Consider the following 9,556-nt stretch of genomic DNA (forward strand, 5'->3'; position numbering starts at 1 on the left):
ACATAAATAAGTTTTTGTTGAAAAACGTTCCTTGTGGGATCGATATCTTTTTATTACTGCAAGCGAAGCCGTGCACTTGCGGAAATCGCTCAACAAGTTTTTGGCGCCGTTGCCGGGGAACGCCAAATTTTTTAACAAAAATTTAGATTTTTCGTGTTTTATTTCGAATCTAGGTTTATACATACTTATTTTAACTTTTATAATTTATTTATTTTAATTTACTAACATATTTATTTTTCAATTCTGTTTTGAAGGTAGTTTCGGTTCGTGTAAAATTTCAAGTTCATGCACAGTTCTCGAAGTTCAGGCATTCCACCCAAGCCGCTTGATCCAGAAATTGAAAAGACACTTAAAAAGCAAAAGAAAGACAAGAAAAACAAAAACAAACAAAATTCCAAACCACAGCCAGAAAATATGGCAACACTTATGGATTACGCTAGGCCAGGAGTAGCCGGTGTAACAAATAGCATAGTTAGACCCCAGATAAACGCACACCAATTTGAAATTAAGCCAGCTTTGCTTAATATGTTGCAAAATAACGTAACATTTTATGGGTTACCTAACGAAAATCCTAACAGCCACTTGACAAATTTCTTAGAAATTTGCGACACTTTTAAAATAACAGATGTGACTGCCGAAGCAATCAAACTTCGACTATTTCCTTTCACTTTGAAAGATAGAGCCAAAGAATGGTTAACTTCTATGCCAGGTGCAACATTTGAAACTTGGGACCAATTAGCCCAAGCATTTTTATCAAAATATTTCCCTTTAGCAAAAACCGCAAGAGTCATAAAAGAGTTAACATCTTTTTCTCAAAATGATAATGAAACTCTTTATGAAGCTTTGAAACATTTTAAAGAACTTCAACGTTTATGGCCACACCACTAATTGCCCGATGCACTTTTAATGCAAACATTTTATAATTGGTTAAATTCTACAACTAGAGGTTCATTAGATGCTATGTCGGGAGGGTTATTTATGAAGAAGACATCCGCCCAAGCAAGAGAACTTTTGGAGGAAATGGCAATCAACAGCAGTATGTGGCCCACAGAACATGGACATATACCGGTGGCGAAACCATCGTCCTCAACCACATCATCTGTTAAAGGTATAATGAATCTTGATCCTGTCACGATGTTACAAGCCCAATTTTCTGCCTTATCGCACAAAATTGATAGGTTTATGGCACCATGCGATACCAATGGTAATCCAATCCAAACGGATGTGGATTACGAAGGTATGAGCGAGATTGAACAGGTAAATTTTGTCCAAGGGCAAAACCAAACTAATAATCCTTACTTTAGTACTTATAATTCTGGATGGAGGAATCATCCTAACTTTAATTGGAAAGATAATAATAATAATAATAATGCAAATGCTAATCAAAATTGTACCAATAATTATCAAAATCAATCAAGAGATACGATTAGCACTTTATCTTCTAAAATCGACAAATTTATAGATGCTATAAGTGAAAAAATAAGTAATCACGACGATGGTTTTAAACCGATCGAGAATAAATTCGATCAGCTTGTTAAAAACAACTCATCTAGCATCCATAATTTGGAGGTTCAAATTGGACAAATTGCTAAATCGATTCCATCCCGAAAAGAGGGAAGTCTTCTCAGCCATACGGAAGAAAATCCGAAAGAGCATGTAAAGGCTATCACTCTTCATTCAGGGAAAAATTACTTAGGTCCGGAAATGCCCGGAGATTCTACTTTGCCAGGAACTGATTTACCGACGAAATCCAAAGAAGATACATTAAATGCAAAAGTTCACCTATTGACTCAAATACAAAAACTTTTGTACCCAAACCACCATTTCCACACAAAGTCCAAAATAAAGACTATGACAAACAACTTTTAACATTTTTGGATAAACTTAAGAATTTGCATATTAATTTGACATTTATGGATGCGATAACGCAGGTTCCTAACTATTGTAAGTTCTTAAAAGATTTGATTTCAAAGAAGATCAGTTGGGAAGGAATTTCATCCATATCATTAGCTGAGGACTGTAGTTCAATAGTGTCAAGCAATTTGCCCACTAAACTCAAAGATCCCGGATGCTTTACCATCCCGTGTAAGTTGGGAGATATTGAATTCCCAAGTTGTCTTGGTGATTTAGGAGCAAGTATTAACTTATTGTCGTTGTCTATTTTTAATAAGTTAGGTTTAGAAGAAGATATCAAGCGTACCAATATGGTTTTGCAATTAGCGGATCAAACCACTAAGAGACCATATGGTATAATTGAGGACGTTTTAGTCAAAGTTGATAAATTTATTTTTCCTACCGATTTCGTTATATTAGACTTTGCATATGATGTTAATTGTCCACTGATTTTTGGTAGACCGTTTATGAACACGGGACGTGCATTAATCGATGTGTCAGAAGGGAAAGTAGTTTTAAGGATAGGTGAAGATAAGATCGAGTTTAATATGAACAAAGCGATGAAGTATCCTATGGAGGAATTCGCTTGTATGAAACTAGACTTGGTTGAAGAATGTGTTAATGACATTGTTCAAAGTGAAGAAATAATAGAACCTATAATGGGAGAAGAATTAGAAGATAAGGACCCAGAGCCTTTGATTCGAGAAGATGGACCAGTTCCGCCTTCAATTGTAGTACCCCCTAAATTAGAACTTAAAGAGTTACCAAACCATTTGAGGTACGCTTTCTTAGGCGAAGGCGATTCTCTACCTATAATTATATCTAACAAGTTAACTAAAGATCAAGAAGAAAAATTGAAAGAAGTTGTTAGAAATAGGATAGGAAGTACGGGATGGCAAATTTCAGACTTAAAAGGAATTAATCCTAGTATTGTAATGCACAGAATTCACTTAGAAGAAGATCAGCCACCTAAAGCGGATAGGCAAAGACGCTTAAATCCGAACATGACAGAAGTAGTCAAAAATGAGATTACTAAACTTTTAGACAATGGAATCATTTATCCTATTTCGGATAGTGAATGGGTTAGTCCAATCCATTGTGTACCTAAAAAGGGAGGCATAACTGTAGTAAAGAATGACGAAGGTGAATTAATACCTACGCGAACCACCACCGGTTGGAGGGTTTGTATAGATTATAGGAACTTAAACAAAGCAACCAGGAAAGATCATTTTCCTCTACCTTTCATTGATCAAATGATCGAAAGGATAGATGGTCATGCTTTTTATTGTTTTCTCGATGGGTATTCCAGATTCTTTCAAATATATATTTACCCGGATGACCAAGATAAAACAACCTTCACATGTCCTTATGGAACCTTTGCATATAGGAGAATGCCCTTTGGTCTATGTAATGCACCAGCAACATTTCAACATTGTATGACTGCAATTTTTAACGATTTCATTGAAGATATCATGGAAGTTTTTATGGATGATTTTTCAGTTTATGGAGACTCTTTTGATGCATGTTTAGAAAATTTGGATAAAGTATTGTCTAGATGTGAAGAGACGAATTTAGTTTTAAACTGGGAAAAATGTCATTTCATGGTCGACGAAGGAATTGTTTTAGGTCATAAAATATCTGAAAAAGGATTAGAAGTGGATAGAGCAAAAACTTCAGTAATAGAGAAATTACCCCCTCCAACTACTGTTAAGGGAGTACGGTCATTTTTAGGACATGCAGGTTTTTACAGAAGATTTATTAAAAACTTTTCTGTAATTTCCAAACCACTTACTAATTTGCTCATGAAAGATTCAACCTTTGATTTTAATGAAGATTGTGTTAAAGCTTTTGAAACATTGAAAACAGCTTTGGTCAGTGCACCAATAATTGCCAAACCCAATTGGGATTTACCTTTTGAAATTATGTGTGATGCAAGTGACTTAGCCGTAGGATGTGTTTTAGGTCAAAGGAAGGATAAGAAACTTCATGTTATTTATTATGCCAGTCACACACTATCCGGTGCACAGTTAAATTACGCCACAACCGAAAAAGAAATGCTAGCGGTAGTTTTTGCATGTGATAAGTTTATATCGTATCTACTAGGATCTAAAGTTATTATATATACCGATCACGTAGCTTTAAGGTATCTATTTGCTAAGAAAGATGCAAAACCGTGTCTTATTAGATGGGTTTTGTTATTACAAGAATTTGATATAGAAATTAAAGACAAAAAGGGAGTAGAAAACCTTGTCGCCGATCATCTATCAAGACTTGAAGATGAAAACGGTCCTATCGGTGAAACTGTCGGTATACGAGATGATTTCCCCGATGAATATCTCTATCAGATAAAAAGTGTCATGTCACCATGGTATGTGGATATAGCCAATTATCTCGCAGCTAACATTGTTCCAGAAGGGTTAAGTTTCCAACAAAGGAAAAAATTCTTTTCCGATATTAAAAGATATTTTTGGGAAGATCCTTTCTTGTTCAAAACATGTGGTGATGGCATAATTAGGAGTTGCGTTAGTGAAGATGAATACGAGTCTATAATGTCAGAATGCCATTCAAGCTCTTATGGAGGGCATAACGACGTTAGTAAAATAGTAGCTAGGATATTAGAATGTGGATTATTTTGGCCTACGTTATTTAAAGACGTTCGTTCGTTTATTATTCGGTGTGACAAATGTCAAAGAACCGGGAATTTAGGAAGGAAAGATGAGATGCCTCTCACAAACATGTTAGAAGTTGAAGTCTTCGACGTGTGGGGGATCGATTTCATGGGACCTTTTCCCCCTTCTTTTGGTAAAACTTATATTTTAGTAGCCGTAGATTATGTTTCGAAGTGGGTTGAAACAATTGCATCCCCGAAAAATGATGCTAAGGTCGTCGTTAAGTTTCTTGATGACATATTCTGTAGATTTGGAGTCCCCAGAGTTATGATAAGTGATGGAGGTACCCATTTCATAAACCGAAGTTTTGAATCACTTATGAGAAAATATGGAGTACACCACCGCGTATCTACGCCATACCATCCTCAATCGAATGGTCAAGCGGAGATATCAAATAGAGAACTCAAATGGATATTAGAGAAAACAGTTTCGTCTTCGAGAAGAGATTGGTCTAGTAAACTTAACAATGCGTTATGGGCATACCTTACTGCATTTAAAACACCTATAGGAATGACACCGTACCGACTTGTGTATGGAAAAACTTGTCATTTACCAGTAGAATTAGAGCATAAAGCTTATTGGGCTATTAAAGCACTTAATTATGATTTACAAGAAGCAGGTAAGAAATGTTTATTCGGCTTAAACGAGTTGGATGAACTACGTCATTTATCTTACGAGAATGCAAAAATATATAAAGAGAAAGTGAAAAAATGGCACGATGCCATAATTAAAGTCAAAAGCTTTAATGTTGGAGACAAGGTGCTACTGTTTAATACACGACTCAGATTATTTCCAGGTAAGCTTAAGTCTAGGTGGTCAGGACCATTCTTAGTCATTAAAACTTTCGACTATGGATCCTTAGAAATTGAAGGACCTAATGGAGTTCGTTTTAAGGCTAACGGTAATAGATGCAAAATTTATTATGAAAACGCTCCAATTAAGGAAATTAAGTTTGTAACAAAATTTTATGAAGATTAATTCGTTAATTTTCATAAAATTTTTGTTTTGCTTTTGTTCATTTTTATAGTTTAGCTTTTATTTTTAATTTAATTTTGTTTTATTTATTTTTACACATCTCGTTTTTATGATTTTCAGTGTTTAGATGAGTGTATATCAAGTTTAAAATGCATAAAATTATATTTAAGTCATGTTTTTAATCAGATTTTCAGTAAATAATGTGAATTAGAAGAAATTCAGGAATCTCGGTTGAGATTTCAGGATTCTCAGTTGAGATTCAGCACTTTCAAAAATTGTTTAAGTCAAGAAGGTATTTTTCTGATCTTACCGAGAATTTAAAATCTCGGCCGAGATTCAGAGAAAGGGGTTTCGACGCCTAATTTCCAAGAGGAAATCAGCGTGTCGCGACCGAGATTCACAATTCTCGGTCGCGACAAGGTTCGTATCAGACCTGTCTCTTTCTTTTCTTCTTCAGTTCATGCACCATTGCTGTTCAACTCGAAAAATTGAGTTTCTTCAAGTCTAGGAGGTCTAATTTGATGCCTTTTCGCAACAAAAAGACACATTAATTCGTCATATTATCCCTATAAATAATCAGAGAGAAGCAGAATTCTTTTTCCTATTCTTTTCATCTCTATCAAACACAATTATGTCTTCTTCTCAAAGTTATTTCAAACACCTTTTTAAGAGTTTCAGAGATTTTTCTCTATTCAAAACCATGACTTCAAAGCGCCAATCTTCCAAGAAGATCGCTGTTGCACGTAATAAGCGTCCTGACTTGTTAGAACGCTACGGTGCACCATTTCCCATTTATAATCATGATGAGGGCCGCCGTTATTATCAACTTCGCTACACATTCTTTGTAGGAATGCTGTATATGGACGAGTTCTTAAATGATGAACTCAGAATCAGCGAGGATATGGATCGCTACTTGAGAAATTTGGGCTGGTCGAAGTTTGTTCATATGAAGTTTCCTATAATTGGAGACTGGATTCTCGAATTTTTCTTTACTGTCCGCTTCGTGAACAAACGTCGGGTTCGTCTGAGTTTTCGTAGGGATGGCAAAACCTTTACATTCGGATACCCTGAATTACATGACTGGTTTAGTTTTTTGCTAAGGGATACAACCAATTATCATCCTGGCAGAGATATGACATCTATAGACATTTGGAGGATGTTAACCAGTTTCTGGCGTTTCAATCCACGTCTCGCCTACAACAAATCCATCAACTCCAATTCTATGTTGTATTTGCACAAGTTTTTGTGCCACAATTTATTTGGACGCACTTTCAGCAGTGTTGTCCAAGACACAGACTTGTACGTTTTAGGTGATATTTTCCAAGGGAATACCGTCAATTCTTCAAAAAATTTGATGGAAGGTCTCGTTGCCGCTTCTCGATCTAAGGACAAGAAGATTGGTTTTGGCAATATCATTTGTGGAATAATTCTCGGGGCCAAGGGCACTATTTCTGTTCCTTGGAGCGATGTTGAATCCTTTCCAACATTGGTTTATGAATTCTTGGAAAGTGAGGGCCTCGTGAAACGTATCTTTAGGGTCGGCCCACGATTTCTTTCTGCGAAAGAGAGACAAATCTTCGTGCAGATGAAGATCGATCGTTATAGGGCCATGCGAATCCCGATTCAACGGGATGAGTATTTAGTTTAGTTTAGTTTTTTTAGGTTTTGTAGTTTGTATATATTTGTGTTTTTTTATTTTAATTTTTCTTTGTATATATGTTTTGTTCATTTTTTTTGTACATATGAATTATGAAATAAAATTTCAGTTCATTTCTTACTTTCGTTTTTCATTTTGGTTTGTATTTTCTAGTTTTTCTATGATTACCACTCAATCTATAGAAATCCATTTTGATATTAATGACTTATAATAGTTATTGAAATGAAGAACATGATAATACATTTTCATAAAATAATATAAGTTCATCCATTTTCATAAAAATCATTTAAGGTTACTTGATCTAATGAACTTATATACTCTTTACTGTTGATTGTTCATATATCAGTATGAAATTAATTGAACTAAACCATATAACTTCTAAAATGAATCTGTATCATAATTCATTAATCTGTTTGAATTCTTATTTTTAAGTTTTTAACCTTACATTAATCCTTACATGAACTTGCATTAATTACATTGAAGATGATTCATTTAACTTATATGCTTTAATGCACATTAATTGTTCATTAACTCAACTTAAGGCACTTAATATTTCATTACTCAACATTTAATAAGGATAAACCTTTGGTTTTCCTTATATTTAATGTTTTAATTTTATGTTTTTTAAGTTCAGGTACGCATTTATTCATTTACGGGACATATTTACCCAGAAAATTGCACAAACGGAGTTAATACGCGCGAAATTCAGCCACCAGGTGCAGAATCTCGACCGAGATTAAAAAAATCTCGGTAAGTTCAGCGAACAACAAGCCAATTGCGAAGAGATTTTCTCCCTGAAATTGCCATGTCGCGACCGAGATTCTGGATTCTCGGTCGCGACACGCGACCTGTATGGCCGGTGGAGTCCGAAATTTTGCACATCAATTGGTCTTTTCCTATTCCTACTATAACTATTAACCCCTATATTCAACCTATATATACCTACCCCTTACACAAACATCAAATCACCTCAAATTTTACCCAATCCCTCACTCTATACTCTTCCCAATACAAAACTTTTCCTCTTCCCAATTTATTCATTACCTATTCCAACTCACTCACCCTTTTACTCTACCTTCTCTTTCACTCATTCACAATTCCATTACTCACCCATTTCAAGTTTTTGCCTTTCTCTCTATTTTCTCTTCTTCTACATTCTCAAACACCAACCCAAAATCATGCCTAGAACCAAAGTTGCCGGCCACAAGCCTAAGGTCACTGAAGCTAATCGTCTTCGTATCCGTTTCAGAGCCTATTTCGATATTGCTTCCGAGGAGGAAGGCCAACGGTTTACTCATTTTTCCAACACCAAAATGGAGTTTGTAGACATGCTTTTTCTATATTTTGATTCAGTAAGAGAATTGTCTTTCTCTACTCAGATTAATGGTTTCCTTGATACTCTAGGTTGGCATACTTTCTCTACCATGAAATTCCCACATATTGATGAATATATCATTGAATTCTTGGTCACTTTGCAATATGATAAAAGGAGGAAATCAATCACTTTTAGGAACAATAGTGTCCCCTATACACTAGATTATGAGGCAATGGGCAATATGTGTTGGTCCCGTGTAATGTAATAGGATTAGTTCCAAGAGGGGGGGGGGTTAGGAACTAATGTAACTTTTTCACTTAATTATGCTGACTAAATTTAATCCTTTAAATAACTTCACTCAGTTTCAGGTCAGTAAGGCTCAGCGTGATGTAAGACAACTTTAGTCAGAAGCTGACTAGAACTGTTTCACTTGTGAGTTGGGAAATAACACTTAGGTCAGTTTCCAACTCAGCACTCTGATTACTCAGCGTCGGCTTTTACAGATTATAAACTGAGTAGTTTAAGCAAACAACACGTACATATATATATATATATATATATATATATATATATATCAAGAGAAGGGTTAGAGATTACTCAGCAGACTTATCCTGGTTCGGCCTCTCCGCCTACGTCCAGTCCCCAAACTCCTTCCGGGCTTTTTCAATCCACTACTGAGCTCTTTAAAGGTAGAGCACAAACTATTTACAAAGCAATTGAGTATGCAAGACTCTATTCGTCTACTCAATCCTACTGAGCGCTATAACTGAACACTCAGATTTTCTCTACCACTGAGTACTAAAACCGAGTACTCAGCTCCACTCTTCTAACCTTTACAGTTGATACAAGATTGCTCTCTCTAAATGAAGAACACTTTAGATGAATACAAATTCACTCTTGACTTTTACACAATGATTGGAATTGGGTGTAAGAACTTGCTTTTTCTAATCAGACAGCTTCTCTTTTGGATCTTTTAACTTATTGAAGATCTTGCTTGTCTTTTCTCTTTTTGTAATTCGGCTAAGGATACAAGTGATGAACTTGTCC

At 35.3% G+C, this 9,556-nt stretch overlaps 1 non-coding gene across 1 annotated transcript; it reads right to left on the bottom strand.

Annotated features, from left to right (window-relative positions):
• Nucleotides 1–783: 783 nt before the first annotated feature.
• On the bottom strand, nucleotides 784–890 carry LOC136207739 (small nucleolar RNA R71). Its single transcript, XR_010676867.1, has one exon. It is a non-coding gene; the product is annotated as a small nucleolar RNA R71 (small nucleolar RNA).
• Between the last annotated feature and the right edge of the window lie 8,666 nt (nucleotides 891–9,556).

This window comes from Euphorbia lathyris, chromosome 9 (assembly GCF_963576675.1).
Source record: "Euphorbia lathyris chromosome 9, ddEupLath1.1, whole genome shotgun sequence".
Classification (NCBI taxonomy): domain Eukaryota; kingdom Viridiplantae; phylum Streptophyta; class Magnoliopsida; order Malpighiales; family Euphorbiaceae; genus Euphorbia; species Euphorbia lathyris.